The sequence below is a fragment of the Rhinatrema bivittatum genome, chromosome 7 (genome assembly GCF_901001135.1).
Source record: "Rhinatrema bivittatum chromosome 7, aRhiBiv1.1, whole genome shotgun sequence".
Taxonomy (NCBI): domain Eukaryota; kingdom Metazoa; phylum Chordata; class Amphibia; order Gymnophiona; family Rhinatrematidae; genus Rhinatrema; species Rhinatrema bivittatum.
Genome location: NC_042621.1, coordinates 206,550,102 through 206,576,906, shown reverse-complemented (window position 1 = coordinate 206,576,906; position 26,805 = coordinate 206,550,102).

The following is a 26,805-nucleotide window of genomic DNA, read 5'->3' as shown; positions in this document are numbered from 1 at the left end:
CAATCTGTCCTCCCTTTGATTTATAAGGCATACTATCTCTTTTGGGCAAAAGGACCCGAAGAAATAGGCACTACACAAGCTACCTTGATTTCTTGTGGGGAAACTTTGGATATCTCTGCTATCCTCGAGACCACTACAGTTGATATGTCACATAGATCTACCTTAATAGTGATGTTTTCTACAAATTTTAATCATAATATGATTCTTCAATTGTATTTTCAAGCTATGCAAATTTCTTTCATGGGGGTAAACTTCAAATTTTTCCTGACTTTTCTAGAGCTACACAGGCACAAAGGAAAGAATTCCTAGATATGCGACAAGAGGTCGTTGATTTAGGGGCTCGGTTTTGTTTTGTTTTTTTTTTTGCAATGTCCAGCAAATGTATTGTACTTTTTCCTCTGAGAAATTTGTTTTCTTAGAACCTATTCAGTTTAGATTATGTATTAATGCTCGAGTTCCTAATAATGGTTAATATAGTGCTTACTTATTTTCTTGGAGAATATTTATCTTAGGATACAAATTTCTCACTGGAAGATCTTTTATTTTCCTTGTTTGTAGGTTTTGTTTTTTTTTCCTTCTTTCTTGTTTTTTTTTTCCCTCTCTGGGCTCTCCCAATTTGTGATACTCTATTAGTGATTGATTGTAATCATTGTTTGTTTGCTTATTCTTCCTGTTAATATTGCAATATTCAAATGCTATTTCTGTAGCAAGTTATGCTTATGTTTAATAAATAAAATGACAAATAAAAAGTTTAAAAAAAAAGAATCCATGATGTTTTCCATGTATCCTTATTAAAACCTACAATCATATCTAGGCCCTCAAGACCACCACTACTTAAACCTACTGAAATAATGGCTGAGGACATCACTTAGTATGAAGATCTAGAATAATTGTGTTGCACTCGATGGATGGGAGCGCCAGGGGGCACTCTTAGGTGTGGGACAAGATGTGTGCCCCTGTGGTGAGACTAGTCCCTCTGGGTGGACATGAGGAATCTGGAGGGCCGGAACCTCCACTAAACCTGCACGCCCCGGAAAGACCACCAATGCTATGGTGGTCTCTGAACGGTCCTCCGACCATTCCCAGCCTTTTTGGTCTTGCCACAGGGAGCAGCAGAGGTGGCAGGCCGGACAGAGGTCAGATTAGCTGAAGGCCTTGGAACAGATGAGGCGAGACCTTGGATCAGACAAGACGAGGTCTTGGATCAGATGAGACGAGGTCTTGGAACAGATGAGACGAGGTCTTGGAACTTGGAACAGATGGGATAAGGTCTTGGAACATGGAACAGATGAGATGGGCGAGCACAGTCCCTCAGGCGCCCTACACAGCCCATAGGCTGGTCATGGACCACACTGTCCTCCAAGCGCCCCATACAGCCAGAAGGCTGGTCGCAGACTACGAGGGGAGCAGGCATGCTCAGGACAAAACATAAGGAAGGATTGAGCAACACCTAGGATCCTCTGAGGTCGGAACAGGAGAACTTGAGGGCTGGAACCTCAACAATAAAAACGGGAACCTCCAGAGGCATGGGTCATCAGACTGGAACATCAGGACTGGAACATCAGGGCTGGAACATCAGGAATGGAACATCAGGATACTGTAGATATCATCAGGATCAAGAGACGAAGACGTCAGGGAAGCCAGGCAGGAACAAGACAGAGAAGTCCTAGGGAGGACTGATCCCTTGCCAAGGCAATGAGTGAATGAGCGAAGAGTCCTTAAGTAGGCAGAAGAGGCAACTCCCTGGGAGGAGCTCCATAAGGGCCACACCTGCGCTGGCCCTTTAAATCAGAGGAGAAGCGGCGGGCTCGTCCCTAAGGAGAAAGGGGCAGGACCCTGGACAGCGGCCATGCTGCTGCTGAGGAGATGGAGCAGGGCTGGGCCAAGGAAACAGGCCCTGATGCACAAGGCAGCTCTCCTTCTGCTTGAAGGAGGAGGGAGAGCGGTTCCAGCCACAAAGGACAATCTGGGGATGTGGCCTCCAGGCAGCAGAGCCAGACAGCAGTGTTGGTGGCTTCCTGCCGCATTGAAAAGGCCCGGCATGGTATATATGCTGATATATACTGTGCTGTTCATACCTCTGACTGTGCATGTAAAACTGCCCCCAAATCTTAGGCCACCAACAAAACCTCACTTCGTGTTACTACTTGCCCCACCTACAGTGGTATAAAATGTTGACTAATATGGGTGTCTCCCCTGAGGTGCTCTCTCTCTCCTCTCTGCTTCAATGGCAGGGGGGAATGAAGAAAAGTGGATCTATATACAGACAACAACCAACAAGGACTGAATTACATAGTCTGGGTAAACAAATAAACATGGGTGTAGCTTGCTTATTGCGGCGGTTACTACCCCTAACTAATTATGGGCCTCATTTTCCAACGTTAGCGTACACTTGCGGTAGCAACGCAGTCTTGCATTATCAGCACAAGCGTGCGCTAGCGATATGTGGGCGGAGTCGGCCCCAGAAGAGGAGGAGTCGGGGTGTCACCAGGGCCAACTCTGCAAAGAAGGCGCGGACGGCGAAAAGGTAAGGAGACTTTTCGCGTCCTATTTTGCACCCAATAGCGCCACCTTTCACGGTGGCACTACTGGGTGTGAAACCGGCAGCGATCGCACCGCGGCGGTGCGATTGCTGCCGGCTAGCACAGGAGTGCCCCCCCGTTTTGACCCCCCCGCCCCTATTAGCGCGATTTTCTAAAGTATCGCAGGCCTGCGATACTTTAGAAAATAAGACCCTAAACTAGATATTTGACTTAGATGCAGTTCCAACACTGCTCTCTATATTAATGGCAGGGGTGGAAGGGAAATAGAACCAAAAGGTTACTAAGGGCCAAGAGTAACATATAAGTATGAAAAAAAAAAAGAGTGCGAAAGCTTGCTGGGAAGACTGGATGGGCCGTTTGGTCTTCTTCTGCTGTCATTTCCCTCTCTCTCCCTCTCAAATGTAATTTGTGCTAAAATTCACAAATCCTGTTTTGGGAATAATGTAATGAAAAAAAGTGTAGTTAAAAACCCGCAATAACGTGTGTTATGCTGTCTCAATGCTAAGTGCCCCTCATTTTAATTTACTACTCTTATTTGGGAAAAATTTTAAAATTTGCATGTACATCTCACCATGCATTGTTTATCACAGGTATTAGGGCCCTAAAGCCCACGATAAGGCCCTAACGTGATTTGGTAAGTGACCCTGTTAACTTCTATGATCAGATCTGGACTTGACAAGACAATGGTGTTTCACATGGATCACAGTTTGACATTCTTTTTTTAAAAAAACTATTTATGTATGCCAAAAACAATCACCATAAACAGACATGAATATTTTAGGATAAACAAAATTCCATCAAGAATTTAATTACAAATTCCCGTGAACTAACACATTTGTACTCAAGGTTTTACAGAATTCTTTAACCCCCTCCACAATAGACTAGATTTAAACAGTAAAATATATAATAAAACAATCTCATATCATTTAATTACATATCAGAGACTTTGTCATATATTTGCCAGTGTCTTGGGTTCTAATTCATGATTTATGAGGAGAGATTGAAGAACCTAAATATGTATACCCTGGAGGAGAGGAGGAGCAGGGCTGATATGAATCAGACTTTCAGATACTTGAAAGGTTTTAATGATCCATGGTCAACAACAAACCTTTTCCGTTGGAAAAAAATCAGTAGAACTAGGGGTCATGATTTGAAACTCCAGGGAGGAAGACTCAGAACCAATGTCAGAAAGTATTTCTTCAAGGAGAGGGTGGTGGATGCCTGGAATGCCCTTCCGGAGGAAGTGGTGAAGACTAAAACTGTGAAGGATTTCAAAAGGGCATGGGATAAACACTGTGGATCCATAAAGGCTAGAGGATGGGAATGAAGAGGAGAGCTATGGGGGTGGCTTGCTGGAATGGAGGCTACTACCTGGTGATTACTACCCTTACTCAATAAGCCTTCACACGGTTAATGCAACTCCAACATTGCTCTCTGCTTCAATGGCAAGGGGAAATGAGGAAAAGAGGATTTGCATTCAGACAACAACCAACAAGGACTGAACTACACAGTCTGGGTAAACAAATAAGCGTGGGGGGTAGCTTGCTTATTGTGGCGGTTACTACCCTAACCAATTAATTGATATATAGCATTGCTCTTTGCTTCAATGGCAGGGAGAAATGTGGAAAAGAGGATTTTCATTCAGACAACATCCAACAAGGCATTGATCTGTGCAGTCTGGGTAAACAAGCATCAGGGTAACTTGCTTGATGCGGTGGTTACTACTCTTACTACCATTAAGCCCTATGCTCACCTTTGATGCAACTCCAACATTACGCTCTGTATGAATGGCAGGGAGTAGCAGGAAATTTGAATCAAACAGTTACCAACAAGGGCCCTGAACTTGATGGTCGGTGAAACAGATAAGTATGGGAAAATAAGTGTGGGAGCTTGCTGGGCAGACTGGATGGGCCGACTGGTCATTTTCTGCCATCATTTCGATATATCTATACATGGTCTGTGATGCCAATCCAATTAATTCAATTTATGGATGAATACCCCAATAATGGACAGACTTTGCAAAAGCAGCCCGATCAGGATCTTCCAAGTCAATCTGCAACTTTTAAAGTTAAGGATCTAAAGATTTTAACTTGTAATGCTCAGGATACACCTCATTTAAGAGATGCATTTATTGTATTTTTGTTGCTCTATTCTACTTTGCTCTGTTTTCTATTTATACCATTATGCAAAGTATAGCAAGATATGAAATTATAACAGTGGAAAAATGGAAAGAATGAATATAAGAAATATCTTTCAAGGAACATACACTAGAGGTGTGTAGGCACAATTTTTTTGGTTTTTTTGGTTTACTTTTCAGGTGTGTTTTTAAATTTGTGTTTTGGTTCATTTTATGTATATTTCAGTTTATTTTGTTTGTTGAACTAAAATAAAAACTAAGGGCCGGATTTTAAAAGACTTACGCACATTTTCAAAGGTCCCGGCCATGCGCGTAAATCCCCGGGACACATGTAAATCCTGGGGCTAGTGAAAGGGGCGGTCCAGGGGATGGGGTGGTGCGATCCGGGAGCAGGGCTAGAGGCGCCCAGCACAGCTGCCATTTGCCGCTGTGCCATGGGATCACATGCCAGCATGGTGCCAGCGCACACAACTTGCTCCTGCTCAGAAGGAGGAGAAAAAGGCAGGACATAGCATTTGGGAGGATTTAGGAGAGGGAGAGGGCAGGATAGAGGAAGGGTAAGGGAGGTCAGGCTAGGGCAGTGATGGCCAACCTTTTGCGCTCAGTGTGTCAAAATTCATAAAAAAAACCGAGCATAACTAAGGTGGTGTGCATAGAGAAAGTGCTATTCTTGCACATTCCCAAAGATTACATGTGCCAATCACTAAAAAGTAATTTATTTTGTTTTTTACCTTTGCTGTCTGATCTTCATTTTCTAATTGGTTGGTCACAGGCTTTTTTTCCCCACCTTCCCTTTCTTATTTTTTCCCACCTTCTCTTTCTTATTTTTTTTGCCAATTCCTTTTATATTGTCTTTTTTTCTGTTTCTTTTCTCTCCATCTTCTTCCCTCAAACACACAGGTTCTCATTCTCACTTGCATTTCTGTCTCTCACACACACACAGGCTCTCACTGTCACATGCTCTCTCTCATACAATCATTCATACACACAGTCTCTCACTGGCACATGCTGTCTGACTCACACACAGGCTCTCTCACTCCCAAATGCTGTCTTGCTCAAGCACAGGCTCTTACTCCCACATGCTGTCTTGCTCAAGCACATGCCGTCTCTGCAAACATTCAGGTCCTCACTCTCACACACAATCTCTCAACTCATCTCATACACGCACACACACACACCCTCTACAGACCCTCAGCCTCTCTCTCACATCTGGGCCTCCTCTTCGCGGGTCGTCGCAGGATGGGCTCTGCGGCATCCCTGCTACCAGGCTCTTCCTCTTCTCAGGCCACTGCGACTTGGGATTTGCGGCTGCCCATAAACGCAAGCGCTGCTCCTCTTCTGCACGTGCCAATGCTTCACCTCCTTCCAGCCCACGTGGCTCCGGCAACGTTTACTTCCGGGGCCGCACAGGCAGGAAGGAGGAGGAGCATCAGCGCATTTAAACATGATCTTTTTCTTCGGGCCGCGGCCCTGCCCATCTGCCTGTCGCTGCTCCCGGGGGCATTGGGGGGGTGGAGGGGTCCGGAGGGTGGGGGGATACTAAAAAACTAGTTTTAAAGGGTCGGCGTAGCCGATAAAAAAAAAAAAAGGCTCGGCGCCACCGATTAAACAAAAAATTCCCGATAGTCCACGAAACGCTGCGCGTGTCAGCAAAAAGGCTTGGCGTGTCACCTCTGACACGCGTGTCATAGGTTAGCCATCACTGGGCTAGGGGATTGGGAATTTCTCGATGCGTTGCCGTGTGTAACTGCATATGTTTCCCCCCCCCTTGTAAGCGCCAACCCGGCATTTTATAACATGCGCGCACCAGAGCATGCATGTTAATAAAATTGCGTGCCGGGTAGCACGCGCACATGGACACGTGCATGCAATGTTTTAAAATCTACCCCTAAATAACTCCCCCCCCCAAAAAAAAAAAAGAAACTCTCTCCCTTCACCAAAGCAGCAATATTAATATTGCCCAGGTCTTCCCAACCCCCCCCCCCCAAATGGCCCCTCTTCCTGTGGTCTGCAAAGTAGAAAGGAGCAGAAATCATCTACAGTCACTCCTGTCTTACCAGGTCCTAGTTTGAAAACGGTGCCATCTGGCAACATGAAAATTAATGATAAAAAAATAATTTCATAGTGTTTTTTTTGTTTGTTTGTTTTTAAATAAAATGAAACACCACACAGATGTTTCATCACATTTTCATTTTGTTTAAAAACAAATGCATACCCTTCCCATACACTGGAAAAGAGAATATACAGTATCTAGCACACATAATATTAACTAATGATTTTCTATTTGGACAGCTAAATAAAGATTTCTAAATTTCTGTCAAATATAGAGCTTCAGAAGTTGTGGCAGTACCTATTCACAGATGAAGACAAAATATAAATTGGCACTTAAGCTGCTTATGTAAAGACATAGACCAGTTACAACAAACAGTCTTTTCACTTAGAGGGAGAAATGAAGCACTTAAAAACAAAAAATAAAAGCAAATAACATTTACTGTCATAGGAATAGCTGTGAACATGAAAAATCTGTCATGGTTTAAACACTGTCATTAAGTATATAAATCATACCTTTCTGTGGCATTATGGCAGGAACTGGAAGGTTTATTCTTTGCACATGGGAACATTTTAAACTGTGATTGCATGCTTGACCTAGCCAGCCAAATTTTAACCACCTAAGGCCTAGATTTATCATTTTGCTCTAATATTTTGAAAAATAGTGCCCGTGATAAAAATAGGTGGCATGGTTAGGGTAATTATCCAGATACCACATAGCTATTTTAATGTAATACATGTTAATTTTAACAAATGCTGCTGAGAGAGAGAGAGAGAGAGCAAGATCATAGGTAGAGAGTGCTTCAAGCAAGGTCAAGAGTACATTGTACAAATCTCATCTTTTTATACCTTTCATCACTCCAAATCACATAAAATCTTCACTGTCTACTGTGCTGTTTATACCTCTGACTGTGCAAGTAAAACTGCCCCTCAAAACCTAGCCCACCACCAAAACCTCACCACAAGTTACTAGTTGCCCTTCCATAAAAGATTGATTAATATGTGTGCCTCCCCAGTGGCTCTTTCACTCTCTCTCCCTCCCCCTCTCCCTCTCTGAAATGGGATTTGCGATATTTATCGCAAATTTCGTTTTGAGCATAACGCCAGGAAAAAAGGTTTAGTTATTTCTGGTGTTAAATCCCGTGATAGTTTGTGATACACAACATTAAGCACCCCTCATTTTCTTAAACCCCACCCAAGCTCCTCCCATTTGACTACATTTTTAAGATGTGCATTTGCTTCCCATGGTATGTTATTTATTGCATGTGTTACGACGTCATCACAGGCATTAGGGCCCTACTGCCTGTGATAAGGCCCTAACGCGATTTGATGAATGACCCTCATAATGAGAAAACTTAAGTTTAAGAAGGTTTAAGAAGGTAGTTACCACATTCTTTACTAGTATGTCATAACCAGCCATTGTAGGAGTGGTGAAAGGGACAATAGGAGGTACACAGATAGACCAGATTGCTTCTGATTTTAGAGAGTTATTTTCCAAAGGCTTATCGCACGCGATACAGCTGTATCGCGTGCGATAAGCCTCTATCGCATGTGAAAAGGCCCTTTTCGTGTGCAATAGCATGTAAATTAGATTGGGGTCAAGGTGGGGAGGGGCAGGGTCATGGCGGGGAGGGGGGCAGAGTTGGCGATGGCTTCACTGCCGGCGATAATGTTACTAACATTATCGTTGGCAGTAGCGTGCTGAATAGCACCACCTTTCACTGTGGCACTATTTGGTACGAAAACCGGCAGTTGGCACACCGCGGCCGCCGAAATCGCACCGCCGTGGTGTGAAGGCTGCGGGCTTTCACAGGCCCCCCCCTTTGCCCCCTCCCACCCCCTGTTTTCACAGGATTCATCATTCTGCGAAGAATGATGAATCCAGCCCTTAGTTTGAAAGATTTTAACTAATCTGAAACCTTAGCTAGACAGGTCTGAGAATCCAGATTATAGCTCGCAATAATCTGTATGTCATCTGCATAAAAACAGTCTGAGAAACCAAGCTATTAGAATAGATCTTATTTTTTTCCTAGTAACCAGCAAGTAAGGAGGATAATGCATTGTGCTTTGAATAAAGAAGTCTGTTGCCTGTGTTAGCAATCTGCATAATGTACCCTTAAAACAGGCGTACAAGAGTTATGATGAAAAACTGCTTTGGGCAGGCTTGCAGAAAATATATCTACTAGGAGTACATCCTGCATAATAAAGCTACATTTTATTGACACATGCATAATATGAGTCTATACAATTTTGGAAAAGACATTAAAAAGTCTTTCATGGCTTTGGTCTTAAAAATTGGACTGAATTTCCTTGAGAGGGAAAGAGAATCCACCATAGAAACAGGAGCCATAAGCACTCTCAGTAATCGGGCATATTGAGGTGTCTTTTCAGATGCCTGAAGACTAGATCTAGATTGACAGGCCAAAATGGAAGTCATTTAGTTCATGCTCTGAAATCCCATCATTCACTGCATTGACATTTTCAAAATAATTTTCAAGTCACAGAGATATTCCCTATTACTTTTACTAATACAACATGAAATGTACCAAACAAGCACTTTCAAGAATGGAAAAATGATTTATTCAAGTTTAGAAAGTCTTTTTTACCTACACCAAGCTCCAGATAGATTGTCTATTTAGTTTTTAAAGAGCTGTCATCTTGCAGGAGAGATAACTAGTTGTAAATCACAAGGCATCAGTAAAATTCATATAACAATCGTACATCTCTGACTTCTATCAGTTTTTGTCAATAAGGAACATTATGTTGCAACAATATATTAAAAAATAAAGTGATGTTTTCTTTCAGATGTGTACCCCACTGCCATATAACAGCAATATTGTATATTTATCTGGAAGTGCATGCCTTAATACTAAGCTAAACATTCTATTTGAACACATTTTTTATGTTTAAAGAGTTTAATTTTAGGAGCATGAAAGAATTGTTCCTACTCGCCAAAACCTTTTAAAATTAACTATAAAATGTTTTGAACATAATTTTTAACTCCATAGATCTAAATTGCCCCAAACACAGTCTACAACTACATTCTAGCCTTCATTAAAAATGAAAAACTCACTTTAATGCAATAGTTATTCATAAAAGATACAAATAATATGAAAAATAAATATTCTCTGTGAACATTTAAAACAGGGATCCATGAAGAAGTTCATTAAAACTGCTTAAAATGTACATATTCATTCAATTAGTCCACATACTTTAAAAAAGAAAACAATGATTAACTTGCAGAATCTGGAGCTGATTTATGTGTGATCCTGTGTAAATCTGCATACAATTGAACTTACTCCATATTTTACTCCTGGGGGAATTCTGCGCTACTGCGGAATGAAGAATTTGCGCAGAATTCCCCCCCTGCGCAGAATTGCCAAATTCTGTGCAGAAAATAGCAGAGACCCCGGCATTCCGCAAACGGAGTGCATCCTGCGGCATACGCTCCATTCATGGCGAAGATGAAGACCCAGCGCGCCATTCGCGGCGAAAAGGGAAGGCCCCCACTGCATGCCGGTGAGAGAGAATAAGAGTCAGAGAGGGGAGATGAGGGTGAGAGAGAGCAGGAGAGTGTGAGAGAGAGCATGGGAGGGGGATGCTGGTAAGAGAGAATGTGTGTGTGAGAGGGGAGGGTGACAGAGTGCATGGTTGGTTAGAGGGGGGTGGGGAGAATGTGAGAGAACAGGAGGGTGTAAGAGAGAGCATGGGAAGTAAGAGAAGGGGGCTGGGAGGATGTTTGAGTGTGGGTTTCAGAGAGAGGGAGCCTATATGAGGAGATTGTGAAGGAGTGTGTATGTGTGTGAGAGATTGGGAGCTCGTGTACATGAAAAAGGGATTGTGTGTATGTGAGGGTGCTAGCCTGTGTGAAGGGATTGTGTGTATGTGTGAGACAGAGTCTGTGTGAAGGGCTGCGTGAGAGAGAGACATAGGTAGCCTGTGTGAGGATGTATGTATGAAAGAGAAAGGGAGCTTGAGTGGGTGTTAATGTGGGAAAAGGTGTTAATGTTGAGTTCAAATCAGACATATTTCAATTTGCTTTGAACTTGATAATTCTGGAGGTTGTTGAGATCTATGCAAAAAATTAATTGGATAATTTGCATCAGATTATGTAAACTCTAAAAACATCCATGCCAGACAGGAAATATTACTCCTGGGGGAATTCTGCACAAAACAATTTAAAATTCTGCACACAAAAACTGAAAATTCTGCAAAATTCTGCAAACTTGATATTGGTCAAAATAACACAATGTACATGACAGTCTTTAAGTAATTACATTTTAAATTATTACAGAAAAAGTTACTACTTAAAGTTGCAGAATTTTAAATCCACATACAGACATCCTCATACAGGCTCCCTCACTCTCTCACACACACACACATCCCCTCCCTGTGCACAGAATTTTAATTTTTTTTGCACAGAATTCCCCCAGGAATAATATTTCCTGTCTGGCATGGATGTTTTTAGAATTTACATAATCTGATGCAAATTATCCAATGAATTTTTTAGCATAGATCTCAACAACCTCCAGAATTGTCAAGTTCAAAGCAGACTGAAATATGTTTGATTTGAACTCATCCTTAATTGTGCAGTTTTCATATTCGTTTTTCCTAAAAATGTCTCTGTTGACTGGGTTTTAAATGATTTAAAAAAATTTAAGACCTGACCAATAAATGACTAGTAAAAATTAATACTGGTTATGATATTAATTTTTGAATATTTTTTTAAATTAAAGATTATTCAAATATAGCTGCACTGAATACAAAAAAATATTATAGATTCATGTTCTATTGTTGCATAAAATAAAAATAATTTATGAAAAACGGTCAGAGATAGATACTCCATGGTGAGAAATTTCAAGTCCCTAAAATACAGAGATCCAAGGTAGTCAAAAGACATTATACCAGGAAAAAATAAGCAGAAAAAAAAGAGCATATTATACTGCCTCAACTTACAAATCCCATTACCTTACCTCCATTATTGTTATACCTGACATCAATATTTAATCATCTAAACTTTAAAGATAGTGGGAGAAAAGCATTTTTCAATGGATAGTTTGTCACTGATTTAACTTTTTAAGAAAGATTTATTTTTATCAATTTGGAGTTTGCTTGCAAATATAAAATTATAATGTTCTACAGTTGTACAAAAGGGAAATGTCATATGTTAGCTATACATAATTACATTACATTGTCATTCAGTTACTTATTCAATAATTTTCAAGAACTTGTTAACCTTTAAAATTAGATTTTCACTGTCAATTACACTTAACAAGGAACTTTTTATCCTTGTTTATTTTTAATTAGAATGATCACTCAGTATCAAGCGTTTAGTTAAATAGAAATGTCTTGAGTTATATAACCATTTTTAAAATACTGTGCAAATCAACAAATGCTAACTATGTAACAAATACAAATGATAACCATGTAACAAATACAACAGACAATAAAGTTACAAATGAACTGACTAACCTTTATTGTTGAATATTAGATTGTTTACATATATATACAATTAATGAAATGCAGGGCATGGCAGCATTAACAATGGCTATGTTAAAAACAACATGACCATGGAAACACAGCCATGTTCTGCATCTCAGTTTTCCCTGTGCTGACATTTCCCCAACCTCCAGGTCAACTCATCCAGAATCTTAGCCTGCAGGAAGGAACCAATTTCTCTCCTGCTGGCAGCAGTATCAAAATCAATATGGCACTGTTGAAACTCTTATCTGATAGCCAGAGCACATTTTGTGGAATGGGAAGAATAGAAGCCCCAGAAGACTTATCGAATTTCAGAATGGTATGGGGAGATTTGAGTTAGAGTGAGTCAGAAGGTCTGCACTTTTTGAGGCTGGTGCGTTTTGGGGTGGGATACCAGAAGGCCCATATCGTATCAAAAAGGAGTAGCAAATAGGAGGATTCAGGGACCACAGAAGGCACAATGGTGTTTTAAGGGTAGGAGTGGGGCTACAGACCCAGAAACCCTAAATTGAGCTTAGGGTAGATGTGGTTTCCCATGTTAATAAAGGCCAGCAGCAAGAAAGTTAAACTTTCTGAGGTAGCCTGTCACAGAAGCCTGGATACATGTATGCTTGCATTTCCATAAGGACTTCCAATTATTGCATATCTGGCAGCCTACCAGACAGACCCAGCTGTCAGAGCTGAACTCTATCCTAAAATAGCAGTGTGCAATCATGGGGTTTTATTAGATGATAAACTCGTAGAGGAATTACAAATTTCATCACTGGTAATAGCTATACTTTGTAGTTTAAGTAAGCTAAGACACTTGCAACCCTTTCTTCCAATCAAAGATTTAGCTAAAGATATTCATGCCAAAATAACCAGCAGGCTTGATTACTTCAATTCTTTATATCATAGCTTACCTCTTAAGATTGCTGTGTTTATTGCAATTATTACAAAATACTGCTTGTAAGATTCTTACTAATATTCGGATAAAATATCATGTTACACCATTTCTTAGAGCAGCATTTCTCAACCCATTCCTTGGGACAAGCCTAATCAGTCAAGTTTTTAGAATATCCACAAGGAATTAGGGGTGTGAAATCATTTTCATCGAAATGAAAAATTTCAAAGAAATAGTCCAATTCAGCAAGGGGCGGAGGACCCGAATCCCGAGACGGACTTTCCCCGCACTTCGGGGAAATTTTGTTGCTCAGATTAGCACGGGGGGGGGGGGGCACATTTATTAAAAAAAACCACCCCAACCCTTCAAATTTAGTTCATTACAACTCCCCCACCCTCCCAACCCCCCAAAAGACTTGCCTAAAGCCCCTGGTGGTCCAGTGGGGGTCCCGGGAGCGATCTCCCACTCTCAGGCCATCGGCTGCCAGTAAACAAAATGGTGCCAGTGGCCCTTTGCCCTTACCATGTGACGGGGCTACCAGTGCCATTGGTCAGCTCCTGTCACATGGAAGGAGCAATGGATGGCCCGCACCATTTTCTAAGATGCTGCAGGCCATCCATTGCTCCTATAGGGGCCGACCAATGGCACATGGTAAGGGCAAAGGGCCACTGGCACCATTTTGTTTACTGGCAGCTGATGGCCCAAGAGCAGGAGATTGCTCCCGGGACCCCCGCTGGACCACCAGGGACTTTAGGCAATGAATATGTTTCCATTGTATGCAAAACTATCTTATGCATAATTATTGTGCATATCCTGAAAACTTACCTTGCTAGGTTTTTCCCAAGGACTGGGGTTGGGAAGCATTGATTTAGATATTTGCACTGGCTTCCATTTGAACTAAGAATCAAATTTAAGATCCTTCAGTTTATTTTCAGGGATTTAAAGCAGTCTGGCCTGTTGTATCTCCAGATGTTATTACAGTATATGCCTATAGGTCACCAAGGTCATTACAGGCTTCTCAATTAGACTTACTTTAGATTCCTCTACCTTCTCAAGAAAGGCTAACTCACTTGTAAGACTGAACATAAGAACATATTAAATGCTAGGACACAGCAATGATCCATCAAATCTAGCATCCTATCTCCAAAAGTGGCCAGTCCGGTTCACTTGAATGTACTTGGCAGATTCTAAAGTAAAGTTCTTTTCATAATGCTCACTCCCAGAAGTAAGCAGTGGAGACACCTAAGTTTATCAGGCTAATAATTATTTATGGACCTGACATGAAGACACTTATGCAAATGCTTCTAGCCTTGACCTAATTGTTTGCCAAAATGTTCTGTAGCTTAATCATGTATTGACTAAAAAAGAACATCATTAAATTTAAATCTGCTACCAGTAAGTTTCATGGGGTGTCCCCCAGTCCTAGAGCTTTTTGACAACGTTAATAATCTTTCTCTATTAACTTGTGCTACATCACACATAATTTTATAAACTTCTAAGACAGGGCTTCCCAAACTATGGGTCAGGACCCCAAATGGGGTCACAAAACCTTCAGCTGGGGTCACAGGTTCCTCAAACAGTCATGCTCCTCAGGTGCTAGCAACATTAATAGTGGAAATTAGCATGAGGCCTGTGAGTCAGCACACACTAACAAGCCATGTAGTGATCCCACCCTCCCATGAGTTTCCACGGTAATGGGAAAGGCCTGCTTGAGGAGGGATCAAAGCTTGTAAACTTGCACTGGCTCATGCCTTGTGCTGATTTTCATTACTAATGCTGCTGCCACCTGCAGATCACCATTGGGCTTGGGAGCAGCCATGAGGGAGGACTGAGTGTGCATAGGCCAGTGGAGACTGCCATTGTTCCTCTCTTTCCACATAGAACAACCACTGAACTTACCCAAAAGAAAAATGTTGCCCCTTTCAACTGCCTGCCCTCTTTCCCCATCAGTTGTCATCCAACTGTGGCCCAGGGCCAAAGGAAAATGTTGCTGCTGATCCTGGCAGGGAGGCTGTTTGGAGAAGGGACTGCTTGAAGTGATGGATCAGATGCAGGAGGGTTTTGAGGGTTCAATCAGCTAGAGAAGGATTAGAAATGGAGGATGAGAGAAGAGGAATATCAGAAGATCAACTGGGGGAAAGGAGTTGGGGGTGAGAAGAGGACTGAAAATAAGGCTGGGAGATTTGAGAGAGAGGATGGGAGATGAGATTGTGGAGGGAATGGGAGATAGGGCAAGAGAGAGGTGATGACAGAGGGTCAATAGGTAGTTAAAAATGACTTGAAGGCAAGAGAGAAGCAGCTAGGGGGATTTGAAAATGAATGGAGACGGTGAGAAGGGATGGGTTGGGGAGGTGGGAGAAGTTGTGAGAAGCTGGGAGATGTAAGAGGGCCTGAGGTTGAAAAAGAGTTTCTGCTGGAGGGGAGGAAGTTAAAGCCCTCTGGAAAGGGTGGAGATTAAGAGAAAGGATCGACTGGTGAGGGTGAAGGTTGAGAGGCAGAATCAGCTGGAGTGCAGGGAGGGTGCACTGACCATTGGAGGGGGGACTGCATTCTTACTAATTTGTTTTGGTCATTTTCGGGGGTCATATGAATTTTCAAGTGCAAAAATGGGGTCATACTGGCTAAATGTTTGGGAAGGCCTGTTCTAAGATATCCCCTCTCAGCCATCTTTTCTACAAGCTGAAGAACCCTTATCTGATAACATTTCTTCATAAAGGAGCCATTCAATTCCCTTTATCATTTTTGTTTCCCTTCTCAACACTTTTTCAAGTTCTGCTTTATCTTTTTTGAGATGTGGTGACCAAAACTGCACACAATACTCAAGATAGAGTTGCACTATTGATCAATGAAAAGCCTTATGATATTTACAGTTTTGTTTGCTATTCCTTTCAGATTAATTCCTAACATTCTATTTGCTTTTTTGGCTGCCATTAAAAATTTCAATGTATTGTCCACATTGACTCCAACATCCTTTTCTTGGGTGGTGACCCAGGATTTTGTATATACAGAGGACAATTCTCAATAGTGTGTGCAAGTCAGCACATTATGTGTTCAAGTGACTGCGGAGAAACTTATAGGGTAGATTTTTTAAAAATACGTGTGCACTACCCAGCACGCACACATGGACATGCAATTTTTATAACATGTGTGCGCCAGCAGGTGCATGTTGGGCTGGTGCACGCAGGGGGGGGGGGGGGGAGATTTGGCCAGATTACATGCGGTGATGAGATTGGGCCTACGCCAGTTCTCTCTCAGCCTGCTCCAATTAAGGAGCGGACTGGGAGGGAATTTTCCATCCCCCCACTTACCCTCCTTTCCTCTTCCCCTCTCATCCGCAACCATTTTCAATGCCCTGCCTTTTGTAGTTTTCTTTATTTCTGAACTTATGCCAGCTCAGGAGCTGGCATAAGTTGACGGCATTGGCAGGCTTCTGGCACGCAATCCCCCGGAACAAAGGCAAATGGCCGCTGTACCGGTGGCCTCCTGCTCTGTTCCAACCCTCCCCCCCTGGACCACCCCACCCCGCCCCCGAGACTGCCCCTAAATAGAAGCCTGGCTCTTGTGCGCATAACGAGGGTTACACCTGCAGTCAGGCCTCTTCTAAAATGCGTGCAGCATGCGCAAGGCCCAGCCACGCACGTAGCCCCCATTTTTTACATGCGGGGGGGGGGGGGGAATCAGGCCATATATGCATAGAGGCTAATATGCTGTGCCACATAGCTGGATAAGCTCCAACTTAAACAGCTAAGTGGATCTAGTCTATAGAATAAGTTCATTTAGACATTCGAGTAGAACTCTCTTATCTGATGTTTAAGAAGCATCATGTCTGGCTATACATAACCTAGCTGAATTTCAAGGATGCCATGGAGCATCTCACTTTCTTAAGAGTCACTCTGAATGAGGTGATCCCCAAAGTCAACATCCTGCAGAATAAATTTATTGAATTCATATTCCACATTTCTGCCCCATCAAAGCAGATTACATGAGTTTCTGGAAATAAGAGAGACTGACAGGAGAAGTGTTAATGTTTGTAGATGCCTTGCAGTAGAAAATGCAAAATAGTTTGAAATCCCATATTAAGAACATAAGAAATTGCCATGCTGGGTCAGACCAAGGGTCCATCAAGCTCAGCATCCTGTTTCCAACAGAAGCCAAAACCAGGCCACAAGAACCTGGCAATTACCCAAACACTAAGAAGATCCTATGCTACTGATGCAATTAATAGCAGTGGCTATTCCCTAAGAAAAATTGATTAATAGCCATTAATGGACTTCTCCTCCAAAAACTTATCCAAACCTTTTTTGAACCCAGCTACACTAACTGCACTAACCACATCCTCTGGCAACAAATTCCAGAGCTTTATGGTGCATTGAGTGAAAAATAATTTTCCCCGATTAGTCTTAAATGTGCTACTTGCTAACTTCATGGAATGCCCCCCAGTCCTTCTATTATTCGAAAGTGAAAATAACCGAGTCACATCTACTCATTCAAGACTAGAGATGTGAATCGTGTGATCGATCGTCTTAACGATCAATTTCGGCTGGGGGGGAGGGAATCGGATCGTCGCGGTTTTGTTTTTGTAAATATCGTGTAAATCGTAAATCGGGGGAGGGTGGGAAAACCGGCACACTAAAACATCCCTAAAACCCACCCCGACCCTTTAAAATAAATCCCCCACCCTCCCGAAACCCCCCAAAATGCCTTAAATTACCTGGGGTCCAGAGCGGGGGTCCCGGTGTGATCTTTTACTCTCGGGCCTGCGGTGCATTGTAGAAATGGCACCGGCGCTACCTTTGCCCTGTCATATGACAGATACTAAATCCTGGCAAATTATTCAAATATCACAAACCAATTAACAACTAATAAATATATTGTGACATTACTCCAATTTTTAAATCTTTATTAGTGAAAAATATCAAAAACACATCCCACATTTAATCCATAATACCCCACACAATAGATATTATATTTTGATAAAAACCTATTTCATCATACTCATCCATACATCCTACATATCACTCATACAAAAATCATTCATCCTCTTATAAAAACAATTTTCAAACTTTCAAGTTAAACATCAAATACAGATTCTTCTTAACAGTTATCCAATTGTAGATACAAATTGTTTTCCAAGCAGAAAGAGTCACATTGCACATGTATTTCTGCGTTACTACAACGCCATTCCTCTTGATCTCTCTTTAATTCTCTCTACATGTTTCGCCTTTCCTCAGGCTTCTTCAAGAGAGCTTATTCAAACAGTCTCCCACTGCTCATATATCCAACATCTATCCACAGGGCGTTCTGCATGTCCCAAAGAATTTACCCAGACGTACAGCATGGCACATCCCCGACTCTTTTCATAGCGTCTCAATCATTTCAAATGCATGGAACACCACATCTCAAATGCGTTTAAACTTTCCAATTTCAAAACAAACAAACACCGACACCTTATATCAGAGTAAACGCTGCCATCGAGTGCCATCGAGTGCCATCGAGTGCCATCGAGTGCCATTCCGTTTGATTTACTCGATGGCAGCGTTTACTCTGATATAAGGTGTCGGTGTTTGTTTGTTTTGAAATTGGAAAGTTTAAACGCATTTGAGATGTGGTGTTCCATGCATTTGAAATGATTGAGACGCTATGAAAAGAGTCGGGGATGTGCCATGCTGTACGTCTGGGTAAATTCTTTGGGACGTGCAGAACGCCCTGTGGATAGATGTTGGATATATGAGCAGTGGGAGACTGTTTGAATAAGCTCTCTTGAAGAAGCCTGAGGAAAGGCGAAACATGTAGAGAGAATTAAAGAGAGATCAAGAGGAATGGCGTTGTAGTAACGCAGAAATACATGTGCAATGTGACTCTTTCTGCTTGGAAAACAATTTGTATCTTCAATTGGATAACTGTTAAGAAGAATCTGTATTTGATGTTTAACTTGAAAGTTTGAAAATTGTTTTTATAAGAGGATGAATGATTTTTGTATGAGTGATATGTAGGATGTATGGATGAGTATGATGAAATAGGTTTTTATCAAAATATAATATCTATTGTGTGGGGTATTATGGATTAAATGTGGGATGTGTTTTTGATATTTTTCACTAATAAAGATTTAAAAATTGGAGTAATGTCACAATATATTTATTAGCTGTCATATGACAGGGCAAAGGTAGCGCCGGCGCCATTTTGTTTTTTGTCCCCCGACGTCAGGAGCGTAGGAGATCGCTCCCGGACCCCCGCTGGACCCCCAGGGACTTTTGGCCAGCTTGGGGGGGCCTCCTGACCCCCACAAGACTTGCCAAAAGTCCAGCAGGGGTCCGGGAGTGACCTCCTGCACTCGAATCGTTTTGCCGTACGGCCGGCGCCATTTTGCGCAAAATGGCGCCGGCCATACGGCAACATGGCGCCGGCCGTACGGCAAAACGATTCGACTGCAGGAGGTCGTTCTGGACACCCGCTGGACTTTTGGCAAGTCTTGTGGGGGTCAGGAGGCCCCCTCAAGCTGGCCAAAAGTCCCTGGGGGTCCAGCGGGGGTCCGGGAGCGATCTCCTACACTCCTGATGTCATTTTACTGTACAAAATGGCGCCGCCATACGCTATATGGCTGGCGCCATTTTGTACGGCAAAATGATTTGAGTACAGGAGGTCACTCCCGGACCCCCGCTGGACTTTTGGCAAGTCTTGTGGGGGTCAGGAGGCCCCCCCAAGCTGGCCAAAAGTCCCTGGGGGTCCAGCGGGGGTCCGGGAGCAATCTCCTACGCTCCTGACGTCGGGGGACAAAAAACAAAATGGCGCCGGCGCTACCTTTGACCTGTCATATGACAGGGCAAAGGTAGCGCCAGCGCCATTTCTACAACGCACCGCAGGCCCGAGAGTAAAAGATCACACCAGGACCCCCGCTCTGGACCCCAGGTAATTTAAGGCATTTTGGGGGGGTTTGGGAGGGTGGGGGATTTATTTTAAAGGGTCAGAGTGGGTTTTAGGGTTGTTTTAGTGTGCCGGTTTTTCCGCCCTCCCCCTTCCCCTCCCCCTTCCCCCGATTTACGATTTTTGACGATAAATCGGGGAAATTCCTATTGTATCGCGCTTCTAATGATTTTTGACGATTTAAAATATATCGGACAATATTTTAAATCGTCAAAAAACGATTCACATCCCTATTCAAGACCTCTCATGATCTTAAAGACCTCTATCATATCCCCCCTCAGCCGTCTCTTCTCCAAGCTGAACAGCCCTAACCTCTTCAGCCTTTCCTCATAGGGAAGCTGTTCCATGGACTCTATAACAGGGTACCATCAAACTAGGGTGAGACAACATAGCACAAAATTTCATCTTTGTGAGACTTTCCTCACTCCAAATGACATCAAATCTTCGCCAAGCTGTACTGTGCTGTTGGTACATCTCACTCTACGATGAAAAACTAGCCCCTAAACCCTAAACTACCACCAACACCTCACCTTGACTTATTAGATGGCTCTCCTATAGAGATAAAAATAGGTGCACACAGTGAGGCCTTCCCAAGAGGCTCTCTTTCTCTCTCTCTCCCCCCACCCCACTTCTCTCCTCTCCCAAGTCTAGAAATGGTCAAAATGCAATTCAAAAAATTTATTGTGAATTGTGTTATGGCTATTTCAGGCATATCGCACAGCCTAACACCAGGAAAAAAGGTGTAGTTACTTCTGGCGTTAAAACCATGTGATAGCATGCATATGCTATCACATGGTGCAATATTGCCCCTCATTTAACTAAATCCCACCCAAACTCCACCCTGATCCTGCCCTTCCAAAAAATTTGCATTCGCGCCATGCATTATGAACAACAATGCTTCCGTTATGGTGTTAACATATGCGTTAAATGCGTTATCATATGTGTTAACACCATAACGCATTTTGATGCATGACCCTGACTGTAACAGCTTAAAGAAAGGAATTTGCACCATGCTGAACTGTGCCAGTTTATAATATTCTGCTAAGTTGCAAGTTTTGTGCAATGATTCAGACATGGGAGAAGCAGCCAAAACATTTGTAAGCAGCATATTTATTTATTTATTTATTTATTTATAATTTTTTATATACCGCCGCTCATCAAAGATATCACGTCGGTGTACAATGAACAGGAACTTACGCCGGAGCGTTATACATTTAACAGATTTAACAGATTTAACAGATTTAACTTACGCCGGAGCGTTATACATTTAACAGATTGTACATTTAACAGATTATATATTTAACAAGTTATATATTAAACGAAAGTATGTATATAAATATAATAAAAGTAGAATCTATTAAAAAACACAGAACTATACTTTGGGGGTATATTAGTTGAGTTAAGTTAAACAGAACTAGGGAGCAAAGGGATTCTAGTAAATTGGGGCTGAGGTAAGGGAAAAGGGTTAGGAGGAGATGTAGCAACGGGATTCTAGTAAATTGGGGCTGAGGTAAGGGAAAAGGGTTAAGAGGAGATGTAGTTCTACATTAGATGTAGTAAGAGGGGGGAGAAAGCATTTCAAAAGTAGTTAATAGCAATTGTAAAGAGAGGTATTTACAGTGGGAACAGAGGTAGGAGAATTAGAGATGGTGTCTAGACAGGGGGAGAAGGGTAGAGAAGGCAGTGAGAAAATGGGAGAGGATCAACATATATATTTCACGTATAAGCATGTGTGAATAACCATGTCTTGAGTTTTTGCTTGAATGTTTTGGGAGATGGCTCAAGGCGCAGTTCAGTGGGCATAGTATTCCATAACAAAGGGCCAGCAAAAGAGAACGCTCGTGCTTTGGTGGAAACATGGTTATATAATTTAGGTGAAGGGGTTTGTAATGTGGCGAGGTATTGATTTCTGGTGGGTTTAATAGAAGATTGAAGTTGTATTGATTTATTAAACCATTTCATTTCAGGATTGTGGAGGGCTTTATGGATAAGTGTTAGAGTCTTGTAGTGTATGCGGGATTGAATGGGGAGCCAGTGTAATTCCTTCAAAACTGGCGTAATATGTTCCTTTGAGTTTGTGTTAGTAAGGATACGGGCTGCAGTGTTTTGCAGGATTTGTAAGGGGCGGATGGCATTTTTAGGTAGGCCTAGGAGGAGTGAATTACAATAATCTGTTTTGGAAAACAGCATGGCTTGTAGAACTGTCCGGAAATCAGATGCATGAAGCAAAGGTTTCAATTTTTTGAGTGTATGTAATTTGAAAAAGCACTCTTTAAGGATTGTACTGATAAATTTTTTGAGGGTTATTTGGTCATCAATAATGACTCCTAGGTCTCGGACTTGGTGGGAGAAATGTATGTGCGTTGATGTTATAGGTGAGGTGGGAGAAGCATGTAATGGGGTGGGAGGAGAAATGATCATGAGTTCAGTTTTAGTGGAATTGAGGGCAAGTTGTAAGGAGGTTAAGAGATTATTGATAGAAGCAAGAGTAGTGTCCCAGATTTCAAGGGCTTTAGATATGGATTCCGTTACTGGAATAAGAATTTGTACATCATCAGCGTACAAAAAGTGTGGAAGCTTAAGGTTGGCGAGGAGATGGCAAAGCGGTAGAAGATAGATATATAAAATGATGATGACAGAGTGAGAGAGTAGCTATTAATATGGAGTGAACAAGTTAGAGATTGTGGTTAAGCATTTTTTGCAACAAGTATGATGGAACTTGGCTGTTACAAGATGTTTTTGGATGTTGAGTTTGTTGAGCTCGACACTTTTATGAACCAAATATTTTTTGTCTTGATTCAGACTAAGGATGTGCTAACCAGCAATTGGGCACACACTGCTCTTCAAGTTTCAGTAATTTTATTGTGACTTTATTTAACTGGCATGGTTAAGTTAGCAGCTGTATTGGAATGATTCTGGAGAGGTGCCAGATGTATAGTGGACTCCGGTCATAGAATGCCTTATGCTAGCTCAGTTCTGCAATTTGTTAGTGACTGAGACTATTGATGTCATGCTAGTCAACATTTTGACAGAGGATAGGACACCAAATGGAGGCACTGGATGATATCTGCAAGGCATTAATGAATGATATTTAGACTTTGAATCTGGGGGATAGCACCTGAATATACAACTTCTGGCTCTTCCCTCTGATCAATAAAGGCTATTATAGTTTGGCAAGAGTGTTTTTGTTTTTGTTTTGTGTAGTTAACAGATGGGGAAGGAGGGTGGGGCAAGAAGGTAGGGGTAGGAGGTAGAAGGGTGGGAGGGGAGAATCTCACAAAAAATCAAGAGGCTGGGAAAGTTTAATGCCCACTTTAAATTGTATTGCACATGGGGTCTACTGCTGGTCCCATGGTTTGAGGCTCAAGAATTTTGGTTAATAACATAAGATTATAAGAACATAAGAAATTGCCATGCTGGGTCAGACCAAGGATCCATCAAGTCCAGCATCCTGTTTCCAACAGAGGCCAAACCAGGCCACAAGAACCTAGCAAGTACCCAAACATCAAGAAGATCCCATGCTACTGATGCAATTATTAGCAGTGGCTATTACCTAAGTAATAGCAGTTAATGGTTGTGTTTTTCTCAGAATATATGGAATGTGGACGCTGATTAAATGCACCATGTGGAATGTGGCAGGATTGGGTAATCCAGTCAAGAGAGGAAAGGTTTTATTTCATTTGAATTGTTTAGGATGTAAGGTGGTGTTTATACAAGAAACACATATGATAGAGAGAAAACATAATAAATAACAGAAAAGAGGGGCATTTCAAGTGTTTGCTGCACAAGGGATCTCGAAAATTTGTGGAGTAGCTATTTTGTTCTGTAAAACTGTTTAGTTTTAGACAGAAAAGTTTATTGCTGATCCTAATGGCAGGTACATTATTATTTTAGGAAAATTATATGGTGAACAATTTATCCTTATGACAATCTATGCACCTAATCTATATGGCCATTCTTTCTTTGCACAGGTGCTATCCCAAGGGATAACTTTGGGTCCAGCAAAATCATTTTGGATAGAGACCTTAATTGTGTTTGAGGCCCTAGGCTAAATAGACATGCAGCTAAACAAAATGAGGCAGTGGATTGGGTGACTCTAATTTGACATCACATACATGGAACATTTTACTTTGGTCATTTATTTTGTGAGTTTGATCATTGGCTGCTGTGACATCCAAAGGCTGGTTTGAAAAACAGCCCAGTAAAAACAAAATGGAGGATCGCATTGGAAACGCTGAAAGATGTGAATGAGTGACAGCAGAAAATTTTGGAGCAACTAAAAGAAATGATATATGGCCCCTGGCAAAGTATTTAAGAAACACGAGCCGTTTCGGGCAGAATAGCATGATCACTCCTTCAGCGTTTAATCACTCAATGTGAAAGGATAAGTGTTATAAAAAAATATTAATTTACTAAATATTTCAAAAAACTAGTGAAACCAAGACCAATGATTATAAAGGTTAAATAAGAACATAAGAAATTGCCATGCTGGGTCAGACCAAGGGTCCATCAAGCCCAGCATCCTGTTTCCAACAGAGGCCAAAACCAGGCCACAAGAACCTGGCAATTACCCAAACACTAAGAAGAACCCATGCTACTGATGCAATTAATAGCAGTGGCTATTCCCTAAGTATAATTGATTAATAACCATTAATGGACTTCTCCTCCAAGATCTTATCCAAACCTTTTTTGAACCCAGCTACACTAACTGCACTAACCACATCCTCTGGCAACAAATTCCAGAGCTTTATTGTGCGTTGAGTGAAAAAGAAGACTACACACGATGTTACTCATGTAGTAATAGGTATCTTATACCTTTGGAGAAGTGAGAGCATATATACACGCAAAAAAAAGTTCTCTCACATAACATATGAAGTCTGGTCTCACAAACAAAAAACGTTTCCAAGCTGTACATGATGTTCCTTTGATTAAGTATTAAGTAGTTACATCATGTCGGCAGTTCGAATATATAAGTGCTAAACAGATCAAAGCAATAGGGGAAAACAAAGGACATAAGAAAATAAGATCATGCTATACTGGGTCAGACCAAGGGTCCATCAAGCCCAGCATCCTGTTTCCAACAGTGGCCAATCCAGGCCAAAAGAACCTGGCAAGTACACAAAAACTAAGTCTATTCCATGCTACTGTTGCTAGTAATAGCAGTGGCTATTTTCTAAGTCAACTTAATTAATAGTAGGTAATGGACTTCTTCTCCAAGTACTTATCCAATCCTTTTTAAAACACATCTACACTAATTGCACTAACCACATCCTCTGGCAACAAATTCCAGAGTTTAATTGTGCATTGAGTAAAAAAGAACTTTCTCAAATTAGTTTTAAATGTGCCACATTCTAACTTCATGCAGTGCCCCCTAGTCTTTCTATTATCCGAAAGAGTAAATAACTGATTCACATTAACCTGATTTAGACCTCTCATAATTTTAAACACCTCTACCATATCCCCCCTCAGCCATCTCTTCTCCAAGCTGAAAAGTCCTAACCTCTTTAGTCTTTCATCATAGGGGAGCTGTTCCATTCCCTTTATCATTTTGGTCACCCTTCTCTGTACCTTCTCCATTGCAACTATATCTTTTTTGAGGTGCAGCGACCAGAATTGTACACAGTATTCAAGGTGCGGTCTCACCATGGAGCGATACATAGGCATTATGACATTTTCCGTTTTATTCACCATTCCCTTTCTAATAATTTCCAACATTCTGTTTGCTTTCTTGACTGTCGCAGCACACTGAACCGACGATTTCAATGTGTTATCCACTATGATGCCTAGATCTCTTTCTTGGGTGGTAGCTCCTAATATGGAACCTAACATTGTGTAACTATAGCATGGGTTATTTTTCCCTATATTCATCACCTTGCACTTATCCACATAAAATTTATCTGCCATTTGGATGCCCAATTTTCCAGTCTCAGAAGGTCTTCCTGCAATTTTTCACAATCTGCTTGTGATTTAACTACTCTGAACAATTTTGTATCATCTGCAAATTTGATTATCTCACTTGTTGTATTTCTTTCCAGATCATTTATAAATATATAGAAAAGTGTTTTTCCCAATACAGATCCCTAAGGTACTCCACTGCCCACTCTCTTCCACTGAGAAAATTGTCCATTTAATCCTACTCTCTGTTTCCTGTCTTTTAGCCAGTTTGTAATCCATACCTAGCCCATGACTTTTTACTTTTCCTAGAAGCCTCTCATGAAGAACTTTATCAAATGCCTTATTTTTGGAGAACATTTGGAGAACTCTTAATCCGGAAGTGACGGACTCTACCAATTTTGTGAGATCTCAGACACAAAATCTCATATAGACAATATATATTACTATCAGAATCTCTTTTTTCCAGAAGTAAAAGCGCTTCAATTGAGGCCTTAGTGATATCTGATCACAGCCCAGTGTCATGTACATTGGGAATGCATGTTGGGAACATCAATTCCCAAAATGTAAAAGGAAAGGAAAGTTCTTATGTATACTTATATGTTTTGTACTAATGCATAGCTATGTAAAATAAGGTAATGTTAAAAATGTTTCTTTCCTTCTCTGTTTCAAAGTTACTGCTTGTGATTGGACAGGTGAATCCTGCTGCTTTCAGGATTCAGGATTCACTTCTGATCTGCCCTGAAACTGTGCTCAGCTACTAGAAAGTGAGACTAGGCTATGTTGCTTTGCATAGATGTTTTTGTTTCTCAAATAAATAAACATTTCTTTTTGGAACTTACTATTATGTGTCATGAATATTCTTTCTGCTAGACTACTTACTTTGAGCATAAAGGTTA